The sequence below is a fragment of the Hemicordylus capensis genome, chromosome 2 (genome assembly GCF_027244095.1).
Source record: "Hemicordylus capensis ecotype Gifberg chromosome 2, rHemCap1.1.pri, whole genome shotgun sequence".
In the NCBI taxonomy this organism is placed as follows: domain Eukaryota; kingdom Metazoa; phylum Chordata; class Lepidosauria; order Squamata; family Cordylidae; genus Hemicordylus; species Hemicordylus capensis.
Window position 1 is genome coordinate 177,822,855 of NC_069658.1, and position 9,681 is coordinate 177,832,535.

At 48.6% G+C, this 9,681-nt stretch overlaps 1 pseudogene; it reads left to right on the top strand.

The window, feature by feature from the left end:
- LOC128343713 (E3 ubiquitin-protein ligase Topors-like) overlaps positions 1-7,398 on the top strand; it is a 28,970-nt pseudogene extending 21,572 nt beyond the window's left edge.
- Positions 7,399-9,681: the final 2,283 nt, after the last annotated feature.

Below are 9,681 nucleotides of genomic sequence, written 5' to 3' on the forward strand. Positions count from 1 at the left end.
AGGGCAATTTAGGGTAATTGCTCTGATTCCCACTCTTACAGAGGTCTCACAATGCACTGTCCCCCTGGCCTTTGGGCCACAGGACACTGACATCACCTGTCTTGTTTGCTTCCTGGCACAGGCTCTCCCACCACTGCTCTTGTTCTAGCAGCAGCAGCAGGCAGCCACTAGTGCTTCACCTGCTCAGAGTCCTTCTGTTGCTGCTCACCACTGGCAGCAACTCCATCACCTGGCCCTCCATCACAACTCTCTCCAGCACTGCACTTGCATGGCCTTGTTTCCTCCATTAAAGTGTAACCCTGTGAGTGGAGTCCAACCTCCCACTCCCATTGGAGCACAAGGACAGATGGGTTTTTTTGGACCTTTGGGGCTATTATAGTGTGGATTCTGAAGTAAGAGCTGGACTGAGGAAAGAGAAGGGAACAAGAGAAAAGCATTAAAGCTCTGGAGTGAGAGGATTACACTGAGAGAAAGAAGCCAAGCAAGGAGGCAAGCAGGAATACATCATCAGCTCTCTTCAGGAGAAGAGTGGAGTGACGTACAGGTCTGAACTTGTTTTCAACTGTGTGTGTGGGTGAGGGATTTGTTGTGAAATCCCTACTTAGTAGGGATGTGCTCGAAATGCAATTCAGCTTCCGAATCACAATCCCTTTAAAATCAAGGGCTTACCCAGCATGTGCGGAGGCCATTTGTGTGCTGGCATCACACAGGGCACCTGGGAGATTCCCAGCTAGCGTGCAGGCATAGCTGGTGGGGAGCGCCAGGATTATTGCAATGGTGGCGATCGGAGGAGGAGCAGGGACTTGCTCTCCTCCGTGTTAAAGGGACTGGGTAATCCCTCGGATGTATTTACTTACTTACTTACTTACTTATTATTACATTTTTATACCGCCCTATCCAAAAGGCTCTGGGTGGTGCACAGCAATAAAACAAAACCCATGAATCAGTCATTTAAAAACAATCAATACAAAATCAATTTTAAAAGTTTAAAACCATTAAACCTTTAAAAACAATGTTGAAATCCTGGGAGGCCAGAACAAACAAATAGGTTTTAAGGACTCTCTTGAAGGCCAAGAATGAACCCAAGCTACAGATTTCTGCCAGGAGTGCATTCCACAGCCCAGGAACAGCTACCGGGAAGGCCTGGTTCTGAGTCGCCACCAGAGGTACCGGTTGTAACTGGAGATGGACCTCCTCAGATGAGCTTAATGTGCAGTTGGGATCATGCAGAAGAAGGCACTCTCTAAGGTAACCCAGGCCCAAGCTGTTCAGGGCCTTAAAGGTAATGACCAGCACTTTGTATTTTGCCCGGAAACATCTCAGCAGCCAGTGCAGCTGTTTCAGTAAAGGCATAATATGTTCTCTCCGGGATACCCCAGAGACCAATCTGGCTGCCGCATTTTGAACTAATTTTTAAGTTTCCAAACTACATAAAAAGGCGGCCCCACACAGAGTTCATTGCAATAGTCAAGCCTGGAGGTTACCAGCTGATGCACCACTGTTTTGTGCTCTTCAAGGAATGGATGCAGGTGTTGAATCAGCCAAAACTGATGGAAGGTGCTCCTGGCCATAACCTCCACTTGAGATACCAGGGTTAGGCCTGAATCCAAGAATATTCCCAAGCTGCATACCTGTTCCTTCCAGAACTCCATCCAGTACAGGAAGATCTAACTCATCCCTCAAATTCTGCACCCCTACAATGAGCATGTCCATCTTGCTTGGATTCAGTTTCAATTTGTTATCTCTCATTCAGCCCATTACTGCCTGTAGGCAGGCCTTTAGGGAATAAATGCCATTTCCTGATGATGATGATGATGATGATGATGATGATGATTGATGATGATAAGGAGAAATAGATTTGGGTGTTATCAGCATACTGATAACACCCTGCACCAAATCTCCTGATGACCTTACCCAGCAGTTTCATGTAGATATTAAAAAGCATCATGCTGCAATTCGGAAGCTGAATCACATTTCAAGCACATCCCTAATACATGTTGGATTCCATATGTGCTGGAATCATTTTTAACACACACACACACACACACACACACACACACACACACATACACACACACACACACTCATCTTTTGTTGAATAAATCTCAGTTTTGGTTATATAGATTTGAAAGAAGCTCACTGGTCTGGGGTTTCATTGTAATATTCCTCACCCCTCCCACATCTAATTGAGCGTCTCATTTCATTCCTATCATCTCATTCCAAACTGGAGAGGTGCTGAGTGGGAAGGTGAGGGTTACAAAAGCAATCATGGAAGAGGAACAGGTTGAGAGCGGGGGGAAGGCTGAGGATGGGGGAGAGGGAGATAAGTCTTTCTCTAAAAGCTATGGCTTTTTGTAACGAGCTAACACTACGTGAAGAGGAAAATCATGCAAAAATAGCAACAAAATTAAAAAGGAGGCAGCAAAAGAAGAATACCAATCAAACTAGCCTCGGTTTTTAAAAACAACTGCACAAGGTGAGAACTGGGGAAACAGTGCACTCCCAAACACAAGTACATTTTCAGGTACAGAAGTGAGGGAGTGTGCAGGGGCATACCCTTGAAAGCCCATCCTTCCATGCATCATCGCATAGGCAGATAATCATGCCTCTACTGGTGGTGCTGTGATTCTTCTATACCTTTTCTCACTGCACAAGGTTTTCTCCTTCCACAATTAAGTTAGCATAAATATAGTATGAAAAGTCACTGGTGTTTCACAGACTGTCTTGTAGGTCACTCACCGAAGTTATGGCATGTGGAGAATGCTGTCTGGACGTCACACAAAATAACCCATAAGAATCAGTAGTCATATTGGCATACACCAGCATCAGGAAAGACCCCAGTAGCTATAGCACCAAAGGAAGACTGAGAGAACTGGCATATTCGGGGTGCAGGTAAATTTACCTGATGTATAATAATAAGGTGAAATCGCCGCTGATCACATGTTTTAGGAAGGAAGGAGGCAGACAGGTGGTACTTGGGCCAGTTGAGAAGCTGTTGTTCGTCTCTCCCTCTTGTTCTGATACTCCTGTCAAGTGAAATCATTGTTCCACAACGGTTCCCAAAGCATGAAAATCCTCATAGGCTAGTTTATGGAGGTGGGGAGCGAAAGAGACTACAAAATGGACCATTTTAAAGAAATGGTTAAATATTGATTGTCTGTTTATGTTAATTATGCAATTTTAAAATTACCTATTGCCTTCAGCCAAGTTTTAAAAACAACCAGCAGGTGGCACTTTGCAACCACGTATCGGCAGAGCTGGAGCAAATAAATTAACACAAGCGGTAAAGGTAACGTGCCCTCCAGTTGGTGTCAACCCCTGGTGACCACAGAGCCATGTGGTAATTGTGCTTGAGTCTATAGCTGTTCTAGACTTAACAGAACAGCTGTTAAGTGTGTTCTGCCACACTTCATGTTGTGTGGCTTCATGCAGGATTGCACCAAAATAAACCAAAGTCATTATCAAGGAAAGCTGGACTCTACAACCTGTACAAACTATGCTAGATGTATTTGCATGATTCCCAGTTTTGCATAATTTAATCTGCATTATTTTCTGCCTACATTATTCTGATTCTGTTAATCATGGAGACAGGCAAGAAGTTATTCAGGGCATGGAAGCCTCCCCACCACTAGAAATCTTATCCAGTCCCTTGTACAGCTTCAGGGGTTTTTCCAGGTATTGCCCAGCCTGCACACTTTCAAACTTACCTTTATGTCTTAAGGGCTAGAAACTTGCTTTGCTGCATCCTGCACATAATACCAGGTTCTGTGCTTTTTCACTGCTTGTGTGGAATCACAGCGCACACGCACACACACACACGACTCCAGAACTCCAACTATAGGATCCAGCCCATCCTTGTTGCATGTCTCAAATTCTCCAGTAATTTCTGCTGATATGTTAGACACTTACTGCCTTTTCTGATATTTTGTGTCATTTATTCTGGTGATAAAATACAATTGAACTCAAGGGAACAGGACTGACTTGCAAACAATCTTACCTTTGAATGCTTTTCCTGCTGAAAACCTTTATGCACGCCTTCACTTGTCACACATAAGGGTGCACAACTCAAATGCCTCAATGGGCCAGAATCAACCATGACTTGGTGTACAGGGGCCAAGGCCAATTTTCTGCACAGTAACTATTTCATTGAAATAAATTATTAAAAATATTAATGAAAGTGAGGGGGCAGGAGCAGGGCGGAGCCACCACTGGGTGAACAGGTGCAAACAACCCAGGCCGCCACCAATCAGGGGCTGCGAGTGTGGCCCCAGACTCGCCCTCGTGTCTGATGTCAAGACGCGGAGGCGTTTTTTCGGTCCCAAACAGGGCCGTGTGGCCCCATTTGGAGCTGAAATTGGCCTGCGCTGCGTTGACAGCACGGCCAGAATGACTCTCCCTGCCTTAAAGGCAGGGAGAGCAGCTCCTGCCGATTGATCTCCCTCCCAAATGGGGCCATGTGGCCCCATTTAGGAGAGAGATCGGCCCGCGCTGCCAGGGAGAGTGGCTCCAGCCCACGCTGCCCAATGCAGCGTGGGCCGATCTCCCTTCCAAATGGGGCCACACGGACCCGTTTTGGAAGGAGACCACGCCCCTCCATCTGATGTTAGATGCGGGGGCGTGGCTAGCCAGGCCCCTGTGTCTGACATCAGACGGGGGGGCAGGGGGCCACTGAAGCAGCTGCACATGGTCTGCTGCCAGCCTCGTTCTGCTCCTGGGTAGAAGATGGGAGTCAGGGGGAAAGGCAAGGGGAAAGAACAATGGTGCCAGTCAGCTCCATCCCTGGGTTGGGGACATCTGGTCTCAAGCGGCCAACTGCATTGAGCCACGGCTGCTCGTCAGCAGAACAGGCCAAGAGCTCTCCATGGCTCCTGCTATTGCTGCAGGGTATTCCTACTTGCAGGCCAGCAGAAAGGTCCTGTAGGCTGGATCTACTCCCCTGGCCTTAGGTTGAGCAGGCCTGGGATACAGACCCCAAGGTTCCAAAAATGTACAAAAAGCTGGGGCAAGAATTAAAGCCCATTCGCAGAAGTCAGCAGGGAGAACCTCTCAAACCTCCACAGCAGGCAGTCCTTTGAAGAACAACATTCAAATTCTCCAAAATTCACAACTGATGACAGCAAGCTAGTAGTAGAAATGAAGTTGTGCCTGGGTCCAGACTATGGCAGAAGAACCCTTCAGTGTCCCAGATATAGGGGAGTGCAGGAATTCTAGTTCAGATTACTATAGACAGGGCACAGAGTCAAGAGTGCATTCCCATGACCATTTCAGCTTGTGTCAGCAATAAGGTTTGAGCCCATGCTGATTTCTGTGTTGAGCTATTTACCTAGTGATGGGCTGAAGTCGTCTTGGACCACCACCACCATCTACGACGATGACGAAGAATATTTATATACTGCTCTTCAACAAAAGTTCTCAAAGCAGTTTACAAAGAAAAATAAATAATACATAATTAATTAAGATGGTCCCCTGTTGCCAAAGGGCTCACAAGCTAAAAAGAAACATACGGCAGTTATCAGCAACAGCCCCGGAGGGATGCTGTGCTGGGGTTGGATAGGGCCAGTTGCTCTCCCTTTGCTAAATTTAAGCGAATCACCACTTTAAAAGGTGTCTCTTTGCTCAATTAGCAAGAGTAAGCTCAGTTAGCAGGGGTAACTGACCTGATTTCATTTCGCCAAACGGAGTCCATGGCTGGACAATCACACAACTGCCTCACCATGTCCTGAACACAGGTACGGCCATGCAAGGCACTGGCCTCAGGCAGCAAGGGCACGTGGTGGGGTGATGATTGTGGGCATCTCCCTCTGCCCTCACTGCAGTGCAGGTGTCACCCCACCTGCCTGCTGTCACTGCCCTGTGTCCTTTGTGCTGCTGCTCCTCGTATCTCTGAGCTGTTTATTCCCTTGCTGACCGCCCCCCACCCCCCGCCGGCATCCCTCGCCAGCCCAGACGCTGCCTCCTTCCCCCTCACGGTTGGATGTGGTACACTGATGCTGCTTGTACAAGACAAGGCACAGGGGTGTAGGGAGGGGAGCGTGGGCCCAAGTTCACATCGTTAACACGGGCAGGCTCCCCACCCAGAGCGGCGCCCCACCCATGGCACATGAGCACACGCTCATGTGTGCATGCACCCCCACCCATTCCCCCCAACATTCGCCTCCCTCCTCCAGCTCCCTGGCTGCCCACCTAGTGCCCCCCACCACCACTGCCACCTCTGCCTCCTGCTGCCCACTCCCAGGCCTGCTCTCCTCCCATCAGGGCCACATGCAAGCCCTCCATCAACCAGCCAGGACAGAAGGAGCCTGGCCGAGGAGGAGGATGAGCCTGGGAGCCCGGTGTGTGGCCAGTGGTGGCAGCAGGTGGCCAGTGGCTGCTGAGGCAGGAGCCCCAGTCAGGGGGAGCAGGGAGCTCAGCAGTGCCTCCCGGACACTCAGCAGCTCCTGGATGCAGGGCACCTCGAGTTCTTTGAAGCTGCCCAGCCGATTATAGCTCCACCCCTGGCAAGGCAGCAGTTAGCATGCATAACCAGTTAGCATGCATATAGCCAGTGTGGTGTAGTGGTTAGAGTGCTGAACTAGGACCGGGGAGACCCGAGTTCAAATCCCCATTCAGCCATGAGACTTGCTGGGTGACTCTGGGCCAGTCACTTCTCTCTCAGCCTAACCTACTTCACAGGGTGGTTGTGAGGAGAAACCTAAGTATGTAGTACACCGCTCCGGGAGGAAGAGCGGGACATAAAATGATAATAATTAATAATTAATAAATAATAAATTAATAATAATAATAATAATAATAATAATCCAAGCACCAGCAATTTCATGTGCTGCTGAACTAGCACCAGCTTTCTTCCCCTCTCTCTCTCGCTCTCTCTCCTGCTCATGTGCATATGAGGGCAAATGTCCCTTGACAAATATGAGAAGAAATGTGTCCCTTGGCCACAGCAGGGCCTGGGGCCCCTGCCAGCGCACCTCCTCACCCCCCACTCCAATGACCCCTCCCCTGCCACACTTCCCATCCACCCCCGCCACCAAGGCCACATGCACTACACCACACCCACTGCACCATCATGCCAACGCAGGGAGCATGGCCAACACAAGAGAACAAACGCACTACAGTCCCTCACCCTCTCCAGCCGGCAAAGCATTTTCTCAGCCAGCTGGTTGTGTCCTTTTCCTTCCTCATTCCCCACACCGGCTCTGCTCCCTGTCTTGACGTGAAGACCTAGGGGGGAGTGACGTGGCTGGCGCGCTCGGTGGCTTGTCCCCAGGCCAGCAGGACCCTCACGACCCCCCTGTTCCTGCTGTCTTTTCCCTTCAGGCACCAAACTTGCCTGCCTTGTCCCTGGACAAGTTTGGTGCTGGAGGGAAGAGGCAGCAGGTCAAAGAGCGGGTGCGCGCATGAGCTGGAGCTGGTGGAAGCCAGCACGTGAAGTGGCCAGTGCTTGCATGCAGACCAGCCACTGCTTCACAGCATGCAAGCAGCAAGGAGTGGCAACGTGCCCATCCGGTGGAATGGGAAGGGACGGGTGTTGTCTGGCCTGTGAGGGATGTGGGTTCAGGGCCAGCAAGGGGGCAGGGTGGAGTCAGCATTGGTTCCAGGCTAGGGAGTGGGGCCAGTGAGGGTGGGGGGCAGAGTGAACTGGTGCTGACCTAACATAATTAAAGTTAGCACTGACTGACTGACTGAAAAATGCAGCTGCCACAGGCTGAACCAGTTGTCTGAATTGGGTAAATCATTACAAGAGAAAGACCTTATTAGTTATGTGTAGTGAAGCTGTAGGTGGGTTTCACTCGATTGGAATACGCTGAATCTGCCAAGCTGTTCAGTCTATCTTTACTTAGTGTTTGTCAAGCTCAATGAAAACGCTTTGTTAAGAGTCCTGTGTGTACCTGCCTGGAGTTATTCTCTGTGAACTCTACACAAGACCTTACGGACCTGTCTTCGGATTGTTCCACGTTTGACTGAATGGACAAAAATTGGACTGTCCCCGGTCACAAGGAGGATGCCTGCCCATTGTTCTGGGAGCAGATTGTGTTTGTGTATTGTTATGTGGATAGAGTGAGGACTTAAAGGGCAGAAAATCAAGTGTAAATAAAGTTCTGTTATTAATGCTTCACAATAAGGACAGAAAATGATTTGTAATATTCTCCACAGCATTTCTCTTGCTGCTCCAACTTTCTCTCATGCCAATTTGACAACTGGCGCTTACCTCTGCTCTACCAATTGCCACCAGCCCTTGGTTCCGTGAGAGAATCCATTCATGAGTGCTGAGGGTTGCCATTTGGATTTTCTACTCAGTAACCAAAACGTCGAGGGTTGTCTGTATCCTGCTTCTAGCCAAGGAAAACCAGTCAGAGTTATGACATGTTTTCTCCTCATTGGTACTCATTTCTCCTATCAGTTGGTACCATGATCTTTACTTGGTGGGTTGGGACTCATACATTCATTTTAATTCATTACATTTTCATTTGGCCCTTCCTTCAAAAAACTCAGAGAAGTGTGCAAAGTTGTCTTTTCCCCATTTTATCCTCACAACAAACCTGTGAGGTAGATTAATATGAGCGATGAGCCCGTTTCAAACATTATGCTGTGCAAGAGCACAGATGCCCGTACACTTGTACATGTGTTTGTGTGAATGACTGTACGTGTGTTTATTTTAAAAGTGAACCTGGATACAGGTCCTGTGGAAATAAAATAAGAGTTTATTTTAAAAGTGAACCTGGATACAGGCCCTTCAAATGCATGGTACAGATAGGAAGTGTACTTCTGTACCTGCATTCAGCATAACATGTGAATGACTATACCTGTGTACAGATATGTATCTGTGTGCACTGCACAATGTTGTACAACAACATGTGAATGGGCCTACAGAGACTGGCCCAAGATTACCCAATAGGCTGGTTCTCACAATGGTAAACTGGGTTGGACAAGCATCCTACTCAGCTTTGGGAGCTGTGTACACTCCTGGTTCTTTGTCATCTGTCAGCAAAAGCCAAGGTAAGAGGAGGGGGAGGTGATTGTGTGGGAGGCAGATTCAGGTGCCAACAGTGTTTCCTCCACCAATAATATGCTGGGCAAAAGTGCTGGCTAGGACGGCGCTGTCACAGCCTGCACCCACCTCCCACATGATCACCTTCCCCTCCTCCTCCCTAGGCATTTGCACAGCTCCCTAAGTTGATAGGATGCTTGTCCCCCCCAGTTTAGCATCATAAGAACTGACCGTGAATTTCATAGCTGGGATGAGTTTGAACTAGGGCCTCCCTAGTCTGGCACTCTAACCACTATAGAAGGATTTCATTCTGAGCCAGGCCCACACATTTTAGCCATCAGTACCATATCAGCAGCCACCTAATGGTGCAGTGGGGAAATAACTTGCCTAGCGAGCAAAAGGTTACCAGTTCGAATCCCTGCTGGTATGTTTCCAGGACTATGGGAAACACCTATATCGAGCAGAAGCGATATAGGAAGGTGCTGAAAGGCATAATTTCATACTGCGTGGGAGATGGCAATGGTAAACCCCTCCTGTATTCTACCAAAGACAACCACAGGGCTCTGTGGTTGCCAGGAGTTGACACTGATTTGACGGAGCAACTTTAGCTTTACCTTACCATATCAGGGGACAGGTGCACATAGTGATTTTTGGCAATGTCTAACTCTCTAGAGATGGGAGAAAGGTGATTGCAC